This window comes from Lycorma delicatula, chromosome 1 (genome assembly GCF_047948215.1).
Source record: "Lycorma delicatula isolate Av1 chromosome 1, ASM4794821v1, whole genome shotgun sequence".
NCBI lineage: Eukaryota > Metazoa > Arthropoda > Insecta > Hemiptera > Fulgoridae > Lycorma > Lycorma delicatula.
Window position 1 is genome coordinate 111847945 of NC_134455.1, and position 22876 is coordinate 111870820.

Consider the following 22876-nt stretch of genomic DNA (forward strand, 5'->3'; position numbering starts at 1 on the left):
TTTTTCTTAGAAGATGATTTTTTTAGAGGAATTAGAAGATAAAAAAAATGTGTTAAAATTACATACTATTTAAAAATGTTTAATATTCACATACCAACTTATAAAATATTCTACATTCCCTACCATACGTATAAGATCAAGACGAACAAATGAATTCTTCGGTAACGCGTTGCAAAAAGTCTTGTGTTACAAAATCTATTGCAACTATGATCCTGGTTTTAAGCTCATCTAAAACACCATCTCACTGTGGAACATATAAACATTTTGTTTCACATATCCCTACAAGAAAAAGTAATAAGGTGTAATTTTTAGGATCTAGGGATACATCCCAACTCCGTAGGGGGAAGACATCACCCACCTTGTGATGTTACCGGTCGCCACACCACTCCCTCCGTTCCAAGCCCTGAGGGGCTTTACCAGAGGTCGTGTTTAGACTCTCTAACTGATTACATCTCACAGTCATTAGCCAGTCCTCGGTCGGGATTCCACCGATGTAAATGCCTCGACAGACATTTGCAAATGCAAATCAAATTTTGGCCTCAAACGGACATCTTCACATCCAGCAGGAGTGTAGTGCCAAGTCTTGGCTCTTGTACGTCCTAACCAGCGTTATGGCAATGTTTCATTTAAAAATCGACGATCTTCAATGGGCCGATTTGAAGGGGTCTAGCTGAAAAATAAATTCTTCAGAGTCTTCAGTTAGATGTGGAAAAAGCGAGTTCTGCAACCCTTCAAGATAAGAGTGTCGTGTTATTTTACTTTCTTCAAAAAAGAAAGGACAATAAAGTTTTGTAAATAAAACTACACAAAAACATTAGACTTTGGAGAAACTCGCACCTATTGAACGACGTCGTGCAGATTCTGAAGTCTCGTAGATAACAATGCGATGTGATACTTTGCCCTTAAATGAAATGTTGCTGTCTCATGAAATTAACCGTGGTAAAAACCAATAGTCTTCCATATCACTAAGAGCATATCACACAAATTTTTACGTCTTTTTTGTCACTTACACCAAGAGCTTATACCGGTTGTAATCGGTATGGCCTGAAATACAAGCGTCGGTTTAATACACGTCGAATAATCGTATGAAGAATCGAAAGTTCTCAGCTAGCGCGACGAGTGAACTGTTGCGGGCTTAATTAAAAAGCATCATGAATTAGCATCATGTGGAGATTGTAAAGAGGCAGGGAGGCCGAGTTATTTGGCATGCGGTTTCGGGCATGTACCGGAACGGAACGGTGATCACAATCCAAAGGTTCTAAATCTCGTTCAGTTGCCCATCTCCTGCTTGCGGAAGAGGCTGCAGAGTCTTGCAATCAAAGCATGGCAGCTGGAATGGGACACCACGACGAAGGGAAGATCCCTGTACAAGTTTATACGGGATCTGTGGGGATGGTATGCCTAGAGTTTATGTTTAAGGAGAACGGGTGCCCAGGTGCTCACCAACCATGTTAATTTGAACCAATATCTGTTTCGGTTCCGCCCGGCAGCTGATGATCTGTGCGTCTGTGGGGAGATCCAGCCAAATGAACACCTGATGTTTGACTGCCCTGCTCTTGGGGGGGCAGAGACCATGCCACCCTAGACCTCTGTCTAGGGGAAAGTTGGCCATCACAAGCGGCGAGTCAATGTGGCGAGAGCCACACTGCCGGACCGTGGGAGTTCCTTGATGCGGTTGCTATATTCAACCGACTTCAGTAGGTTACTTAATAGGAAGACTCCTAACGCACTGCTATGGAAAGCTAACCTTGAGATATATGGCTGACTACCAGTCAATTAGGGCTCCAACCGCTATAATAATGTGGACTGGTATTTGCTGATATTCAGAGACCTAGGCGTGGCAGCGGATTGCTGTCTAGATAAAGTAAATTTTAATTTGTGGATGTTATATATATTTTTAGTAGTTGACGGGGTGCGCTTACCCATTTTAGTATGCATATGACAAGTGAGCGGTTGGGACACGTAAACCGGTAGTGTATGGTACCGCGCTTAGTCCGTTCACGCTGTTAGGTAAGCTCTAGGATCTATTTAGGACACTGGTTGCTAAACTGTTTCGAGGCTCAGTAGCCATTTGTGGCAAAGACATTCGGTCTTATGCTTTAAAGTGATCGAATGGAGTGGTGAGGGGAGAAATGCCTAGCAAATCAAAACCCTGATTCCTCAAATTGTCTATACTAGCGACGAATGTTCATAATCGAACCGTTGTTCCGGATTCTGTCTTGTTAAATTTTAGAACACAACATGTTTAAGATTAAGGTTATTGTACGTTTGAGCGCTAGTATTTCAATCTGGTGGCCAGTGTTTCAAACTTTAGTGAGCAAATTTTTAAATAGTGCAAATTTTATTCAGTGACCATACTTTGTCGTACAGGTATTTATGGTTTTGAAATCCAGTCACTGTGTTTGATACTCACTGTATATTCTTGATTGATACCGGCCTCTCTTAGTGCCTTATCTTCCATCAATAAACCATCATCTCTCATTAGTTTTTAATTTACATTGTCCTCATACAATCCTGTACTTCTTGAATCCTCTTTAGTTTATGTACATAAACTATTTCGCAGTCTATGTCTATTTTGTACCCACTCCATTTTTCTATGAATAATAGTGTCATCATCTTCCTTGTGACATCTATCATGTTCTATCTTGTTATTCTTACATGCACAATCACAAAAAAATTTACCGTTAACTTCCTTGACTTTACCTAGCTGTAACATCATTCTAAATTATTATTAGGTAGTAAAATTTTATACAATTTTCTTAAAATTTTAATTCGGTTTAGTTATCATTTTCATTAACCCTGTTCACATCCTAATTATCTTTCTTAAAGGTCACTGAAAAAAGACCTTTAAAATATCAAAACAAATAAATGCACACAACTGAAGAAACTGGGATTTTTATGTTTTGTTTATCATACTTTATTAAGAATATCCAGATCGGTTGGCGAAGAACATTGTTTTTATCCTTAGCCATTGCAGGCTCTATTCGTTGTGTAACTAAATAAATTTCTTAATTAGTGTTTCTTGATGTGTAATAACTGCACCTATTCTACATCAACTTACCTATAAGACTTTAAAACCAGCTACTTAAAATTTTAATTTTTCATCATTGGTTTGTGTTCCACTAAGATAATTTTTGTTTGTAGATCCTATCGATCGTTGTTTGGTGATCCATCAATGTTAGGATATTTCTAATCACACTTAAGTATATTTAAAAAAAAAAATAATTAAAAGAAATTAGTTTGTAGATGTATTTTAGATACATTAATTGTTGTTTTGTAGGATCAGAGATAATTGAGACTGGAATATTACTTTCATTGGTAGTTTTACTCAACACCACATTCCAATCACATCTCAAACACTATTTAAAGTGTGAGTGGCTATGGATCATCATTCAGTTAGATAGTTATTTACAGTTCATGAAAATTTTAAGAGTACATTAAGAAAGATAGGTAGATATTGTTTACAATATTTAACATTCGACCTATGTGAAAACTGTAAGTATAATGTGTGCATTGCTATATTTTGGTTTGTCCATAAGAGGAGAATTTTCAAAGAAGATTGTGTTCGAATATTCCAAACGAAGAACAGATGTTTATAGAGGAAATTTAAGTTGTAGGGAAATATTAAACAATTTAGTATACATTCAAAATCAAGCATTGTAGCGTTGGGGACATTATAGATGAAATCGATGTCTGTTGCAATATACTTGAGTTCTAGCATACATGATGAAAATTTCACTAGAAAGAACCTCTTAGTTTAATTACAACTCTTTTGACGCAAGTACCAGTTGCATATCCTGTTTATGCTTCTACGTGATTATTTTCTAATTTCTTGCTTAAGAGAATGAATTTCAGTTTTAAGTGATTACGAAGAATCTACCTATAAGGAAGAAAGATGACAATTATTCTGGTCAGTAGATTAGAAGTGGTAGAACTGAGTTAGGATACGGTTTTTTTTCTCCTGGATATATCTTAACATCTCGAAATAATAGATTTAAATCGTATTTAAATTTCGTTAGCTAAATATAAAATTTAAGGCTAAGTAAAAAAAAAAAAAAAAATGGGAGAAAGTTTGGTTGTTTTTTCTGTGTAATATAAATCTTTTAACGGAGTAAAGGATTCTATTTTAAAAAATAAATTAATAAAAGTATGTTTGGTTTTAAAAATACATTGTCAAATGAAAACCTTTTTCTGTCGTTTAACTTAAATTTCTCTATTTAAATCTTAAAAAGTTTTGTCTGTAACAAAACTATACCTGAAAAATATTGTTTTATAACTATTTTGATGGAAATTAAAAAAAAAAATATTTTTATTATTATTAATAATTTTTTTAAATGAAGAATAAAAATAATATTAAGGTGTTACAATAAAATCCCTACTTCTTTGAAAAATCTGTTGTTGACTTACAATGTCTCAATTTTTCAAATTTTACAATTTTTCTGGATGTGTCCTATATAAAATTTAATTTTAATAAGAGAAATATTAGTTTATCCACGAATAAAATTTTTAACTTATTTAATCCAAATTAAACGAAATTTCACCTTTCTGAGGTTTGGCTTAATATTTTATGGTTTGAAACTTCCTCACTGCAAAAAATTCAAAGAATCAGTGAAGTTGTTCCTTTAGGAATCCTATACCTATCGGATAGATATTTAATTCTGCATAAAAAACAACTTTTTTTGAATCACATAATTTAAGCTTCTAAACTGAAATTTGTTCAGTTGTAAGGAGTTTTTCTTCTAGATAATAAAAATCCAGTAATCTCCTGTGAGATTGTGTGTGGGCAGGCCGGCCTAAAATTTTACGACTCTTTTCCAGTTGATCAAGAATCATCAAAATCGGTGAACATGGGAATAATTATGTATAGTAATACCAGAAAAAACGTAGGATCGAATTCAGAATTCCTTTCTATTTCGAAGGCGGTTAAAAGCAAAAGTAATGTATTATCTTTTATTTACAAAAAGAATCTTTTTTTTTTTTTGTTAAGAGAAATTGAATTTTTTAATAATTTTTTCCTGTAAATAAAATTAAATGACGAATGTGTTCAGCAATTTTTTGTTTACATATTATTCAATAGCTGATGGGAAGAAACTGTAAATGCGTTGAGGGGTATGAGGAAACATGTACAACGATGAATAGAAGAGATGTACCTATATATATATATTGATAGAGAGAGTAAGAGAGAACTTCCATCCCAAACAGGTGGTGGACGTAATACACACGCTCTTTCTCACTCTTTTTCAATTTGTCTTTTACGGAAAACAATTGAAGGGGACGGTTTATCTGGGATGCTGGAATTGTGGCTCCCAACAAACTCATTGCTTGTTTACCCTAGGAATGAAAGTATACCAGCCGCCATCCAATCTGCCTCACTGCCTCAATCCAACCTCACACTTCTACTGCTATTTATTGCTTTCCTATTTCACGTTCTGAACGAATCCCTAATCCTACTAACACTTACACCTGAGTGAGGTAGGATTTTATATACATGTTTATATATATTTTTTCTAATATATTAATCCATGTATTAATATTAATTAAAATTAGATTTTCAATTACATATAAATTATACTATACAGTACGGTTTGTCTATTTTTTAATAATAACTTACATTCCAAAAAAGCATCAGATCAAATCAAAATGTAGATTTTTTGTGAGTCCTAACAACCGAAAAAGAAATACAATTTAACGAAAATTGCGGAATGAACTACTTTGATCCCTGTTTAGCCTCTGGGAATCACCGTCAGGTATTACTTCAAAGGATGATATGTGGGAGTGTAAGTGAAGTATAGTCATGTACAGTCTCAGGTCAACCATTTCTGAGATGTGTGGTTAATTGAAAAACTCAACCACCAAAGAACACCAGTATCCACGATATAGTATTCAAATCCGTATAAAAGTAACTAACTGCCTTTACTAGGATCTGAACGTTGGAACTCTCGACTTCGAAATCAGCTGATTTATGAAGACGCGTTCACCACTAGACCAACCCGGAGGGTTGGAATGAACTACTTACCCTGATTCATAATGATAAGAAATATGTACGGATTAAAATTATAGTTATCTGTTAATACCAATTTGAACGATTTACTGTTGAAAAAAAAGCCGACAACAAAGCATTTTACTTTCCTGGCATTGGTTATTTATTGTTATACAGAAGAATAACAAATAATGATACATGTACAAAGTTGTAAAAATTTTAAAAAATCGATATTTTTAATTTTTATCGGTTCCCCCACCACCAACATTGTCACCAAGCTTTTTTTTGGAGCCATTTTAAGAAGACACAAGAAAACATTCTGTTAAAAAATATACAATAAATAAAAAAATACTGTATATTTTTAAATTTTTGAGAAAGGGGAAGAATTTGAGGGCAAAATTATTTTTAAAATAAGGTAAGGTAATGAACGCATGACCTTACCGTTCAGTTATGTCAGGAAAATGTTTGAGAAAATTGACCTCAAAAATCCATCAATTCTATTTAAGACATTGACCCCAAAATTTTATCTACAAATTTCTCCTTGTACATGATTTTCTGTGGCAAATTTAATCAAAATCACTTACCATACCGTCAACGGAAAAGAAACTTCCTCAAAAAAAAAGTACTTATAAAAATGGTGCCTTTCGAATAAAGTAAATTATGTTAAAATAAATTTATATACAGCGCGGATTGTAAACCCCCTCCTAATCTGGTCACATCATATTTTCCTTTTTGACTTCAAACAAGAGTAAATGAAGGACTATTTCAATTCCCTTTTAGAGGGATTATTTTTTATTGATTTAATAAATAACAAAAACCGTTTTTTCTAAATAATCAATATCACGTGGGGTTTTTTTTTTAATTAAGGAAATTTATTTATTACTTGATTCAATAATTAATATTATTTTTTATTGATTACATGTAATAAATTTTATGCTAATTCTTTTATAAACTTTTCGTTAGTAAAACTACCTTTCCTTGTAAGACATACTTAAAATTATCTTTATAAAAATTTTGCGTTCTAGACTAAGAAATAAAATGTTTACTGTACAATTCCTCGAAATGCTATTGTGTATCTTTTTAAGCAAAACTCGAGTTTGCAAATCATATGGGAAAACGGTCTATATTTCCCCTGATAACGTTATTTTCTTTTGGACACACTCCATTTTTTACTCTGTCCATATCCCATCTTTGTTCATAAAAAAATATTCTGATACGCAACTGATGTAGTAGCCTACATATATGTACTAACAAAAAATAAATCGAATGATTTCTTTTTAACTGTTCGTATGCTTTTGAAGTTACATAATATGTTTTGTAACTCAATCACTAAAATACTATTATTATTAAAATGATGAACAATAATAGTAGTTTAATCAAATTGATTTTATGAAATTACATTTACGTGCAGTTATACGTATTGACTAGAAACATGTTTGGCTGCAAATGAAGCATCAAAACCCGCTGTGTTACCAACTTAACAATTAGTTGATAAAGATAATTTCCCACACAATTTTCCAAAGATGATCTCTTGACTAATATAGGAAAAAATCTGATGTGGACACCACATTCCCCTTTTAAGATACAAATATTTCACTAATTAAAATTTTATTTGGCTATAACTCTGGATATAACCAATGAAAATAAGTACCATGTATAATATATCGTTGAAAAGCTTTCAATGAGGGCTTATTACTGCAGTTAAGAAAAAGCTCAAATCAAAAAGTTTTGGATTTTGAGCTTTTTTGGACACTTTTGTTCCAGTCGATTGCAATCAAAAGGGGAGATGCACAACTACATATTACAACAGTCCTAAATCGACAAATTTCAACATCCTACAGCTAATCGTTATTGCGTTATACGAAATACATACGTACATAGGTACGTACAAAGGTCACGCTGAAACTAGTCAAAATGGATTCAGGTATGATCAAAATGGATATTTCTGTTGAAATTTCCGACCGAAATTTTTCGCGATCTCATTATTTCCTTTACTTTGTACAAGGAAATAAAAATAGTATAAACTATATAGAAAACTAATCAAAGATCCGGTTATAACAAGTTTTCTGAACTTCAAAGGAAAACATTATTCTGAGTCTTTAAGAATTTTAACTCTTTCATGTTATAATCTGAGTTCATATACCACTCAGCATGTACAATAAAATTATTATTGCAGGGATTATGCTTGAGTACATTAGAAATACTTTTCCCCTTTGTAGTGAGCTTACCTTAAATTATAAATCAAGATTAAGCCATCAATGAATATTTTACTAGTATATTTCATAGGAATAAAAAGAAAGAAGAATACAGAAACTGGAGGATGCTATTAAAACACTTAGTATTAATGATTCAGTAATAAGTGGAAGTAATTCTCTTTTTGTTTTTAAACTATTAATAAGTTGATTCTACCAATACTATGGTGGATTTGCAATCTTAGTTTTAAAAAAAAATGAGATTCCCTAAACTAATTTAAAAGGTCTTTGAAAATGTTGTTCCTGCTATTTAAACGAATTGGCCCAGTATAATCCGAATAAATCCCAGTTTTCTATTCATATTAAAAAAAAAAATGATTTAAACGCATCCAGGTTTCATACCCTAAAACAGGATATTGATACTATAGACAAGTGGTTTCAAAGGGACAGCTTATTAAATCTTGTATATCATTCAGTGGTTTCAAAGAGAAAAATGCAGGTTTATGTTTAAAGTCAAGAGTAACTGGAAAAACGTTTTTATTACACGAAGTATTGAGGAGTTGTGTTGTCTATGACTGCGGAAGAATTCAAATTACTGATTTTCCAACTTCTGGTAACGGTGGAAAAAAGAATGAGCAATGAATAGACCGATTTTTATATTTAAGCCATGGGGAAGAGATTGCTGCTTATTGTTCACTAGTTAATAGATTGCATCGTACACATAAGAAAAGAAGAAGTTAAACGTTAGCTAGATATCATCTTCAAAGTATTTTTACTTATTAAGGGATAGTTTACCTACTACATCAAGTGAGAAATTTCTTCCCCGATCTAGGGAACATCCCTTAATTTTCGAAAACTGTAATAAAAATCCTTCTTCCAAGAGTTGCGTAGAAAAATACAAAAATCAAAGAAGTGCAGTTCATTTGTAATAAGTTTATATTTTTACTGAGTGTTGTTACTTAGATTACGATATCCATCCTTAGATCTAACCGTACATTCTGGAGCATTAAGCAGATGTATACGTTTTAAAAACTTCAGTTTAGTCAACAAATTTTCACTCATTTCTAACCGATTGGAGTTAAGTAACAAATGTGATGTTAAATTTTGATTATTTCATATTTAACATTTAAAAACAGATAGATTATGATAATCGGGCAATAGTTTTAATTATATTTAAATATTCGTATTTATCAAAATATGTTGATTATATTTATCAATGTGCAATAAGTGTCTTGTAACCATACATTTTGATTTTGTGCCTGAATATTTATTCTTAACTTGTTATGAGATGTATGTACATATTTACATTAATGATTTGAAAAGTAACAGAACTTAAAATTGGGTGAGATTTGAAGTTATCTTGATTATTCAAAATGATAATAATTTAACAAACAAGTAAAAGTAAAAGAAAAAAGTTATACGGAGGGAAAGGTTATTCATTATTTTATGGAGAAATTTAATCAGTTGCATCAGCCAGTAGAAACGGAAATGAAAATAAATTAGTTGATTCTTTGTCGAAATTGAAATTGCCATACGGACCTTTTCGAAGTTTTTCAGTAACTTGTGTCAGAGCTTATTCAATTTACTTTAACTGTTTGCTGAATAGTATAAGTCCATCTTCTATAGCCTTTCAGGTCATCTTCCCTTGATGTTTTGCTTAAGATCCAGATCAGCTGCACACCTCTATTTTCTCAATACTATCGAGTGTCCGAGAATACTCTGAACAACTTTGATGTCTTATTAGAAAAAAAAGTAACAGTCCTATTAATGAATAGTTGAGCTCTTTTTAACAGGTAACTCATAAGGTTTTCCTCGGGAAATACTAGATAGCGCTGTGATTACATAACCGCGTACTCAGTCGCCATGATTCATAGATGAAAGCACAATGCATAGGTAGCATTGCACAATGCACAATGTATAGATAGCACAATGCGTAGAGTGTTTTATTAAAACAAAATCAGACACAAGTTCGACGCAATTTTAGAACTCGGTATAACTTAGAGCCACCCTCTAGAACAAGTATTCGTTCATGTTGTAATTAATTTAAAGAAATTAAAGATGTTCTAGGCAAGCCAAGAACATTAGATGAAAAAATTGAGATCATTCGTCAATCTTTTGTTCGCACCTGGGAAAGCGACTCGGAGTGCAGGGCGCGAGCTAAATCTCCGTGATCTACCATTCACGATGTTTTGAAGAAACGATTAAAATTGCGCCCTTATAAATTAGTTACAAATATTGCAGCACATTGCATCACAAGATCACACTGACAGAATGGAACTTGCTGTGGAAATGATTGAAAGGATTAAAAATGACGGTAGTTACCTGAAAAAAGTTATACTCTCAGATGAAGCTACATTTCATGTGTCTGGAAGATGAATACTAAGAACGTTCGAATATGAAGACCAAAGAACCCACACGTAACACTTGTCCTTAATAGAGATAACTCAAAGAATTAATTTTGATGTGGACTGCTTCACGATTGTGCGAGTGTATCTTTTTTTTTTTAAAGGATAGTTAACGCGATTATCTTCTGGACTTGTTCGAAGGTTTGGTTTATCCTAATATTGAATAGTTACCATCTGAAATCATATTTCAACAAGATAGAGTGCCGCCACATTGGGGTTTATTTGTGTATGAATCCCTCAACACATTTCCAAATCGCTGAATTGGATGTGATGGACAGATTGTTTGGCCACTCGATCACCGGATACAACTCAATGTGATTTTTTCCTATGAGGTTTCATCAAGGATAATGTATACAAAACTCGTGTATAAGGTCATCAATATTCATGACCTTATATTGAATATGATGACCGTTTTTCCCTTGCTTCCCATGGCATTTAAGCATAAACACAGCCCTGGGAGGTGCTATCGCCTCTAACCAGTGGGAAGGAGCAGCGACAGGCCCGGCAATGCCGTTTCTAGCCGCCCCAACCAAATAGCCGGAACTCGGTCCTTTGAAGTCTGGTCTCTAATGAGGATTACCCCAGGGGGCTCTCCCGCCGGGACGCGAATTTTTCAGCTTACGGGGTCAGCAATCCACCTGCTTCCTCACCTCCACCCATCCGAACGACGACTCTACAGAGGGCTGTCCCTTACCAAAGTGTCACCTTAGATAATTCCTCATCCGCTCTCCAGTTGTCTTCCGACTTCAGCATATACGCCGTCAGATCTTCCGGCTCTAAGCCACTAATGCCAGTACGTCTGTGGTGCTCTTCCCACTCCGGACAATGGAACAGCGTATGCTCTACTGTGTCTCAGGCATCACAGTACATGTATTCGTGTGACTCCCGCCTGACAATACCATACATGTATGACTCAAAATTGCCACGACCCGTCGTCAACCGTGTAACATGATAACTCATGTTTTCTCTTATTCCATACTACCAGATCTGGTATTAATCTACTCGTCCAAACTGATTTTGCTCCCATCCTCCATCGTTCTTGCCAGACACGCAAGGTGCTCGATTTAGCCACGGATTTATTCCCACCACCCTATCTGCCGATTCGTTCTTTTACCAAAAGATCGACGGGAGTGACTCCCGCGAGTATGCACACGGCCTCATAAGATGTGTCCAGTATACAACAATTACACCTAACAGGGATTTTCGGTGTACTATCCTTAACCGTAGCAGATTTTTTTTAATGAAATTCATATAGCCCGTTTTTGTATTTTAATAAATAAATAATATAAAACTTGTTCAGATAATTCTCGGACACTCCGTATTATTTTTTCCACCGTTGGTATAACTTAATTTTTTGTTTGTGTTTTTAGAAAAACACACGTGTTTAAATCATTGTGTTTCGCTTTTCTATTTGTTTTTATTTCCAGGAACCGGATCATGGCAATTAATTATTTTTTTATTTACCTTGAAAATAGTATATTTGTAAGAAATAATAAAAGGTTTAAAACAACACAGTATTATGATGTTTTCTCATGTATAGTATCATTTCTCAGTGGATTAGAAGTCCCGGCCACATGAAAAGATAATCTCGCCCCAGATGGGAGTGTTATCTTGCAGTTTGGTGAACCTGTAATAAAAAAATTTCTGTAAAATGTGAAAAAATTTAAGCAATGAATGGAGATTAGTGAAATTAATAAAAGAAAATTTACACTTTAATTTCACAAACTAATTGTATATTTTCCTATATCACATCTTTCAAATCTTTTATAACAAATTTATTTTAACATAGTTCATCTGAAATATTAAAATAAAAATAGTCATAATAAAAAATGAATTCTATCTCAAAAATATTCAGTGGTTTAAAAAAAAAAAGAGCTTTAAGATTTCCTTTTTTTGAAAATATTTTCAGAAATAGGCATAGAAACAATTAAGGTAAGGATTTTTGAACACACCAATGTAAGTTTTATTTATTCTTTATAATAAATAATACTATAACTAAGATCTAAATTATTTTATGAAAATTTTAAATTAGACAGAAATGTTTTTTTAAGGTGTGTACATTAGGTGTTGTCAACACTACAATCAGATCTTGCCAGTTGTATAAACACTAATAACTGATACAGTAGTGTGTCGTGAATTAGATTGTTGGCGTAAATATATTTATATACATATATATTTTTTTTTGCAAAATTCGTATTTTTTAAATAAAAATTTATACTTTAGAGTGCAAAAAACAGATGATTAGGGTGTAAAAATGTATAAATTACATCTCTATTCAAATTTTAAAAAAACAAACACAAACAATTGAGACTGGAGAAATAATTTAGGCAAAAAATTAAAATTTTAAGATAGCTAATTCTTTTGTTCTTTATTATTTAAATAAAAGATAAAATCAGAAAATTAAATAAATATTCCTTTGAGGTGGAAAAGTTTAGTATATGAATAAAGGATAATAAAGAAACAAACAAAAAACTGTCTCGGAAGTACCGTCACATTTACAGAAATAAAAAAAAAGAAATTTTTACATACGAAAAAAAGCAGGACTAAGTAAATGTGAAAGATATCTGTATTATTAGTTTAGTATTTCATAAATAGAAAATATAAATTAAAATGGGCTTGTTTACAGTTCAATAAATTCGAGGGGGATTCGACTACTGTTGAATCTTTTATAGAATCTATCTGTAAAGGTATAAAGGCATTTAGTTATGAGTGCGAAAGTAAGAGATATTTAGACGAATTAAAGAAGAGAATTCAGGGCAGAATTTTAAAGAAATCTGTCAATTCGGAATGATGGAGGAAAGACATTTCTAAAAGATAATAAATATTAGAATATAAACAAATTTTTGAGAATATAGGATGTATTAATTATGCAAGGTTAAACTAATAATAACATAATGCATAATACAGCGGTTTGGTGCAGAAAATTATATAAAAGTCGTTAAAATGGTAATGACGAAAAATTTAATTTATTTCATCGCGAAACATTTTAAAATGTATTCGCTCTTTAAAATATTAAATCTCATTAAAAAAATAATAAAGCTATTCTGTTTGAATGTCCAAATGAAATGATTTTAATTTTGTGTCCGATGAATGTTTTACAGAAACATTTTATGAAATTGTGGTAGTCGAGAATGTTTAATCAAACTACCACGTGTATTTTGTTGGAGGGATGATGGTGATATTTTAGCGTATGACTGTCCTAGGGGTAGTTGAGAGGATCTGTCCCTGGGGTGGACGCCTCGTAAAGCCGATGTCCCCTTGTTTAAACTATTCCCATATTGGCGATCACGCGGGAACGACTCTGTTTAATGCTCACACATTTCATCCTCCTTTATACTTCGACCAATAGAATGCAACTACCCCTCATATACACGTTGAAATTTATTCATTCTGAAAAAAGTAACCAGTGTCAATATAGTTTATATCCTCCCGTAAAACAAATTATTTCCAAAATGTTTACCGCAGAGGTAAAAACATTTTATGGTAATTCCTAAGCGTTTTCATTTCGAATATTATTACGCGATAAAGATGACGTATAAAAACAACGTGAAAATTGAATAAAGTTAAACCATCTTCAAAGTTCTGCTTTTTTTATTATTACGACCTCGGACGTGCTTTTTTTTTTTTCTGGGGAGAAATGAACCCCAGGTAGTCGAATTTGAAAGCCAGAATATAACCATCAAATAGTCATTTAATTAAATTGTGAAATAATTTTTAAAAATCCATTTAACATACCACGAGTTCTAACTTCTATTCATCTATCGGTGATAGATGAATAGATCGGTTTTGTCTGAATTGTGGCCTTTTTTCCAATTATTTCTTAAACTACAGCCTTATAGAAAAAATATTTCCTTGGCTTTAACTCGCCATAGACTCTGTCATTGAAACCATGTCTCAATCATAGTATAACATGAGGTGAATGACTACAAAAAAACATAAATACAGTAATGATCAAGGATAATTCTCATGAATATTTAGGAGGTAGAACGTAATCAGTTGGGTTTCAGTTGATGGACTGTTCAAGAACCACTATGACGAGATTAAATGATTTTAAACAATCTATCGTGTCACGTATAATCTACAATTTCTGTTTATCTATATAAATAAAAGAACATGTTCTGACTGACTGACGAACTCATCAACGCCTATCAAAAACTACTGAAGATAAATTGGTGAAAATGTGTTCACATGTTCTTCTTACCGTGAAGTGCACACTAAGAAATATTTTTTTTGAAAATCCGAGTTTAAACGGTTAAAATGGAGTAAAAATGAAATTTACTATTTTTTTAATTTCTCGGTAACAAATAAAGATATCGACTTAATTTTTGTTGTGTGTAATTTTCTTGTAAATATCTAAAAATCATTTTCTAGATTTTTTAAGTTCAACCTTCAAAGGGAAGAATAAAAGTAAAAAGATTTATAAAATGATTACAAATTTTCCCATTTCCGACTATACTGAACGAGATATTCACTAGATTGGGGCTTTCAAATACTCTTAAGATAAATACCTAAAAACCATTTTTGAGTTTTTTTGAATTTCGATTTTTTAAGGGATGCGCGGTGTACGGCGCGGCAGCTCAACTAACACAGCCACTGTTACTGTATGTACGACGCAAGTAGCTGCAAGAGCCTTCGGTTACTCAATTAAAAAATATAAAATATAAAAAAATTAAAAGAAAAGATGTAAATGAAGCACGGTCACCTCCACTAGTGTTGTCTCGTACCGCTTAGAACCGGCCATATCAAAATATTTTTACCTGTATGAAGGACGACTAATAACCAGCTATAACCAGTATTTTTAAGATGGAGGCTGACTATTTTGAAACCTGCATTCTTCAAATCACTCAAATTTTTGGGGCCTGTACTTAACAAACTGTTTGAAGAAATTACAATACACTGATATTTTTTATAAATCGTACAGGCTTTAAATTTATTTATCATTATTATTGTCATAAGTATGACTTTAATGAACATAATCTCTGCTTAGTAGGGGGCAGAGCCCCCTAGCTAGACGGGAAGAGCGACCGAAGTGAGCCGTGACCAGATAAATATCCCCTTACCGGGACGAGAAATGCAAGAAACCATATACCGCAGTCGAAGCTGCAACGGAGATGCTATGTACATATATTTAAATACACTTTATAACACTTTTATGTAGAGTTAACTAAACATAATGAGGATGCTAAAAATTATGATTAAAAAGTCTCATTAACAATAGCTAAAGTTGACAGGATTTATTTCTAAGAGGACTGTTTTTCCCACTGACAATTTTATGTGCCTTGCTTTAGTCTAGCTCTAGAATAAATTCACACAGTAAAGCTACTGTGTGAATTTATTCTAGCACCACAAAAAAAACCAAAATTTTCATTTAAAATTTAAATTTTAAATTTTCATTGGGGATTTAATGATAATCTAAAAACAATAGATTAAATAAGCTTCTTTTATAAATAAAAAGCTTTGTTATTAAAAAATATTGCGGAAGAAGCCGGATTGATATTGTGGACGAAACCACTCCTGGAAAACGCTAGTTTTTGATGTGTATACTAGCTCTACCTGCCACGCTTCGCTTTTTGTGCTACGCTTTGACACAATGTGGTTGCATGGATGAGAAATGGGAAACAAAACAAAGCATGTGTTTCATAGAAGTTTAATTTTGCAATACTTGTGGATATACAATATTTTTTGTTTTTTCACTGTCTGCGTAGATATAAAGGCTATCTGGTTTGCCGACTCGGGAACACGCAATATACAGTTGCCTATGTGAGAAGCAATCCGCATCTAAATTTAAACCACACAATTCTAAAGATTGACCTTGAGCTTTATTGATTGTGATTGCAAATGCCAATCGAATTGGGAATTGCAATCTTTTAAATTAAAATGGTGTATCGGTCGGGATTATGGGTATTCGAGGAATGAGGACATATTCACCTTTGAAAGGCCCCGTTAAAATCATTGCTTCCACTACGTTATTCATCAATTTCTTAACTGCAAGTCACGTGCCGTTGCAGAGTTTTGGCTGATTAATATTCAGCAACAGGATAATTGTCATTTTTAAATCGAACCGTTGCTAGAATCAATCTAATGAGGAATGTTTTCCCAGTTCCTCCTGGCGCATTCAAGAAGAAGGTCCCCCCAACTCCGTTATTTATCATTTACATTATGCGATCATAAATGCCTTTCTGTTCACGCGTTAATTTGAGAATGTTTGATTGGACTTATGACTGAAGATCACCAATGTTGTAACTCTGCTCACGGCGTAAATCCACATCAAATGAAGCAATCGGAGCTCGGGTGGGTACTGGCATTCCCAATTGACTAAGAACTTTATTTGCAATAGCTAAGCACTTGATAAATATCTTCAATATTTATCAATGCTTCGTTGTAAATGCCTTCTGTAAATTCCATGGTCATATTGGTATTTTCTAGGCGTACTCTATGCAAAATATCCTCAGCCATATGCGATCGATATCGTTCCCATAACTCTGTGGGAGATGAAGGGAAGCAAGCGGTCAATATAATTGCGAATAATGCGCGAATTTGGTTTGGATGTGCAGTGTTGCACGCGTCATTAATACATATATCCCACTGTTGATCGTTTTCTAATAAATTCAGAGCTTGGTGAAAGGCGCAGCTCAATCACGACACGATCACACAAAAGTACCTCGATTAAAGTGAATATTTAATTCAGATTGTATAATAATTTGAATCAGATGCAAGTGGATACGTTTTTTTTTTTTGTTAATAAACAATGTAATTGGGAACAGGTATTGTTTCACATGTGACTGCGGTTGTCGTTAGCTAGTATGGCGAGTGTTCCGCTCGCTTCCGGCAGATGGCGTGGTCACTGGTACACAACTGACCGTTAAAAAAACTGTTTTCTCGCGGTCGCGGGTATGTGTCTGATTCAAAAAATAGATAAAAACAATCTTTGATGCGGGTTATATATCGTGCTAAAATTTGAGCTCAATCGGTGCAGAATATTTTGAGTTTTTGAAGCGTATACAAACGAACTTAACATTTTTATATATAAAGATTTGTGGGCTGCGAAAAAAAGCCCTTAAGTCGTGCGAAAAAACACATCATTTTAAGTGCTTACAAAAGCAGAGTAATGCTTACAAATTATAGAATAATCAAACGGCGTTGATTTCAGATGTTAATAAACTTCTAACGTAAGTAGAAGTTGTGCTCCTTCAGTGTACAACGTGATTCTCAAGTATCAATCTACTAATGAATTACGGTCTCCAAAGAAAACAAAACCCCGCAGGTCAATTGAGAAAAAGGTGAGATTTTGATAATAACGCGATTCGTAAAAAAATTACACGAATTTGAATTATTTAGAAATAGTTTAGCGGTTATTGTCTTCGACAACGCTTCTTATCATTAAACGAAAAGAATTCCAGCCGTGTTATAGAAAAACAATGATATCAAAATGTGGCTTAGTTCAAAAGGAATAATTTTTGAAGAGGTTTAAGTTAATGTTCAATCATTGCAAAGGGTTTCACGTATTAAAAGTAATTATAGTCCGTATAAAATTGGTTTGACACACAACGCCATACTTGTAAGTCGTGTTTTTATTCGGCTCCTAACGAATATGTTTGCTGGCCTCCGTGGCGCGAGTGGTAACTCTCGGACTTTAATCCGGTGGTTCCGAGTTGGAATCCCGGTCAGGCATGGCATTTTCATACGCTATAAATCATTCATATAATCATCTGAAGCAATGCATAACGGTGGTTTCGGAGGTTAGAAAAAACAAAAAAAAACGAATACTAAGTTGTGTAGTTTCAGTGTTACTATTTGTGAATTTTGTTCTTTGCTTTTACATAGCAAAGAACGCTAAATAACCAAAAAACGATTGTTTGGTCATATATATGTAAAAAAATAACCTTTTTTTGTTTGCATAGTCTGAAGTCTATCTGGGCTATAAGAAAGTTGGGTGTTTTAATTTATTTACTGTAAGTAATCCTTCTTGGTGGCTTTTCTTTTTGTTTTGGTGTTTTTTTTTTTTTTAATAAAATATAGATGTTTTAGCTGTTAAATATAATTCAAAGAAATTTGTTACTTAATCAGTTGTGATTTTGTTTATATTGGCAACGCCATACGAGCTCTTTGTGATTGGTCTTTGTGTTTGACAGCGGCCATCTTGCATTGATCTGATTGGTTTTCCTTTGTTTACATTTCCAAATTAAAAATAGATAGATAGATTTATTAAAAATAGATGAAAACAATCTTTGATGCGGGTTATATATCGTGCTAAAATTTGAGCTCAATCGGTGCAGAACATTTTGAGTTTTTGAGGCCGTACACAAACGAACTTAACATTTATATATATATACACAAGTATGAAATGAATCCTAGAAATTTCATTCTTTACATTTTAATGTTATGCCGTTCTATTAGTATTTTCCGGATGTCTTCTGTTCTTTTCCCATCTAAATCCCATTTTACGTAATTCTTCTAAAAAATTAATTTCACTATGGCGGGCTTTTTGCATAATCCTCAGTTACATAAAATTTATTTATTAACGTGTCAAAGCATCCGTGCCAAACTTCTAAATTGCACAGAGTATTGGGCCGATTTATACGTTTCCACGGCAAAACGAACACGGATGGCTTTTCAGTTTCATTTGATTTCCCTTCTGCTATAATTCTTAGGGTACTTTGTCTTTATAGTTGGTATTTTTGTTTTTATAGTTCGTTTTGATATTTTTGTCGCTTGAACTGTATTCAACACTTCAATTTTCCTCACAATTCCGATTCCGGCATTATTTTTAAAAATAAATTGTAAACATTGAATACAATTTCCCTCGCCCGACTATGAACTACAGTACCTTCTCCTCCTAACAGTTATTTTAAAAGAAAATAACTATATTGAAATATTAAAAATTTATATGACTGAATCTATGACAAAGCTTCAAATGAAAAAACACAGCAAATAGTAAAAATAAATCACTATCAGCTACTCACTTCGTTTAGTAAAATATACACCCCAATAAACGTTTCTATAATAATGTGATATGTAGAACATAATTACAAGCGATATCTGACATATCATTCTTCACAATACAATGATCAGAATAAATTAAAAATAAGCTAATAAAATTCTTGGAATTCCGTATTTACAACATATAAGTAGCACATAAGTCATGTATGATTCATGAATGATTCTACAATTATTAGTTACCATACAACAGTAAGTAGGCCTAGATCATAACATTAATATATAATTTAGAATAAAACTCAACAATTACATACGCTACAGCAAGTTTATAAGACCTTTTTTTTACGTATTACCATACCACAAACGATATATAGAAAATTAAAATTTTTTAGTTTGCCAGAGGCCAATTCATGCAAAATGCTAGTACAAAGGCTTTTAGTTCCTTCTCCAGCATATGTACCGGCGTGTAAACTATGATTTGAACTTCACAACCTTCGGCTTCGAATATCAGCTGTTAAACAACTGATTCATTATAATGTCTGCACTTATAAAAACATCTTTTTATAAAAAATAAAACTTAACGTGAATAATCTGCACTAAAAACTAACCGGTAGTCCTATTTTAAATCTAGTAAAATTTAAAAAACTGATAAAAAAAAAATTATTTGTTTTATAGATATTTTGTCAGTTTTATTTTACTTTTTAAAGTTTACTTTTATATTTTCAGTTTGATATTAATTATTAATAAAATAATACTGTGTAAATATTTTAGTTTTTACTAAGGTCTTAATGTGCCTTTCCGATTTATATATATCTTTTTACTTTCATTAAAAACGATCAGACATTTTTGTAATATCTGAAAAGTATATATAAATATTTATATTAGGTTAATTAGCTGCAATTTTTTTGTGAAACAAAGATATAAATAAAACAAGTTCGAAAGGTACAAACTAAATTTTATTTATATATTTACTTAATAAATAGAAATGTTATTTAATGACTGACGTAGTAACAAAGTAATAAATTACAGTATAGTAGCAGTGATAGTAGAAATAGAAGTAAGTGGTTTACACGATGTAAAGTGCTAACGGAGTATAGCTGTGTGAAGAAGAATTGATAGTCGAACGAGGGTGACAGCGTTATTGTTTAGCCGAGTTTATCGTCTTTCTCCTGGTAGGGTCGCTGGTATAGAAGGGAAAGAGAAGAGGGACGTAAAGATGCCAAAAGGGAATTGAAAAGGGATTTACTGCAAGCAGTCCAAACTCGGTTCAATTTGGAAGAATAGCAGCGACCACCAATAGCCTTACAAGAAGCAGAAAGTATACTCCTTCCACTCGACATCGTTTGTTGATGTTTCGATCCGTTTCTTGTTTATTGTATACTTTTCTTCACTATTTGATTTTGGTACGAATCAAATGTACACTTACTATTTCATTGTTCTTTAAACATTTTGCTAAGGATAAATCTATTAATGGATTAATTTTACGTATAATGGATCACTAAACGATTGAAAAACAAAAGAATTGCAATACATACCACAATATGTGCACTTCGAAATAAAATCAATTTAAAAAATAAAATATCAGTAATGAAAACCGCCTTACAATACTGCAATTACTGCCCTAAAAAATTCCAAATCTTCATTAAATTGAATTTTAGAGAATTTGGATTTATTCTATTTTTTAAGTTTATATTGTTTTACAATATTTGTATTTTAATTATTTAAATTATTTATATTCGTACAAAAAAGTATCCTGTTCGAATAAACCAGTCTACAAGAAAGGTAAAACATAGGAAAACTGTGTCTTAGTAAATAAAAGGAAATGAGAATAGAAATATGACGTAAATAATACTGAGTGTGAACTAAGGATGTCTGGAATATTATTATCATCCATATTTACCTTTTACATTTTCATCCTTTTTCTAATTAATTTACTTGAATTTTCACCTGAAAGTATTTTACGTATTTGAAATGTATTGGGATACATAACATCGTTACGCTTTCTTAATTCTACTGATCAGTGATTAAAAAGAAGACCAAAATTCTTCTAAATGTGCAATATTTCAATGATCAAAATATTTTGATAAATTAATTAATTATATGGGGAACTCATACATCTGCAAGGGGGGAACTTCCTCTGAAATTAAAAAAAAAAGATCATCGTGGTTCATTTGGTGAACAATATTGAGCCGTGAAAATATATACGGATCAAATCGAGAGTCTACTCCTTTTTGTAGTTGTTTGTTTTTTTAATTTGTACCTTGCAAACTGTTCAATTAGTGAAAAATAAGTAAACCCTACACGGCTCAATGAGCTGAGTTTAATATGTATGACATGTAAATGAAGTGTTGTACAGACTCAGGTGGATCATTCCTGATACTTCTCAAGTGGACCATTCCATTCCTGTGACCATTGTGAGACATTCCTAAGTGAACCCGTCACCAAAGTACACCAGTATCCACTGTCTAGTATTCAAATCTGTATAAAAGCAACTAACTTTTACTAGGATTTGTACTTCACAACCTTCGACTTCTATAATCAGCTTTAGAACAACTAGATTTGCTATGACGAATTAACCAATAGACCAGCCCGGTGAGATAAAAATGCCCTATACCCTCTGTCCTAATCTAACTGTTACACATGTAAATAAAACGAACCACATAAAATTAGTTTTTGTGAGAGTAATTATATTATATTGCAGCCATTTTCTGTTATAAAGTACACGTGTTACATTTTTTGGTTAAATCATCACCATTTCAGTGAGCATGTGGAAGAGAAAATTTGGCTTAGCAATGGGGGCAAACAGAGATCGAATCATTTCTCATATTTTTTTTAATACACTTAGTTTGGAATGACTTTTACTGTTAATAAATTTTATTAAAAATAGTAACTTGTGCCTTATATGACGTTACCTAATTATCCTAAAATTACCTAAAAGACCCAAGTTGTAGTTTGATGAGCGGTAATATTAAAAGTAATTCTTAATATTAATGATTTAGGGGAATATAAAAGCTACTACTTTTGGTAGCAGAAACTACCAAATATCTTAGTATTTAGAAATATACTAACTTAGTACCTTGGGATTTTATAATTAATAAGATTGATTTAAATACTAATTTTTATTATACAATTTAATTTCAATTAAAAATTAGGAAATTTAAATTAAATTTCGCTAAACTACTTCAAACGCTTTATGAAAATTTTTGTAGCTTAATAAATAAATAAATAATAAATTTCTACTCATAAATTTGACAATTTATAATTAAATATAGTCCAAAATTACTATATTAAGTATTTGAAACGTAACGGGATACATAACATCGTTACGCTTTCTTAATTCTTCTGATCAGTGATTATAAAGA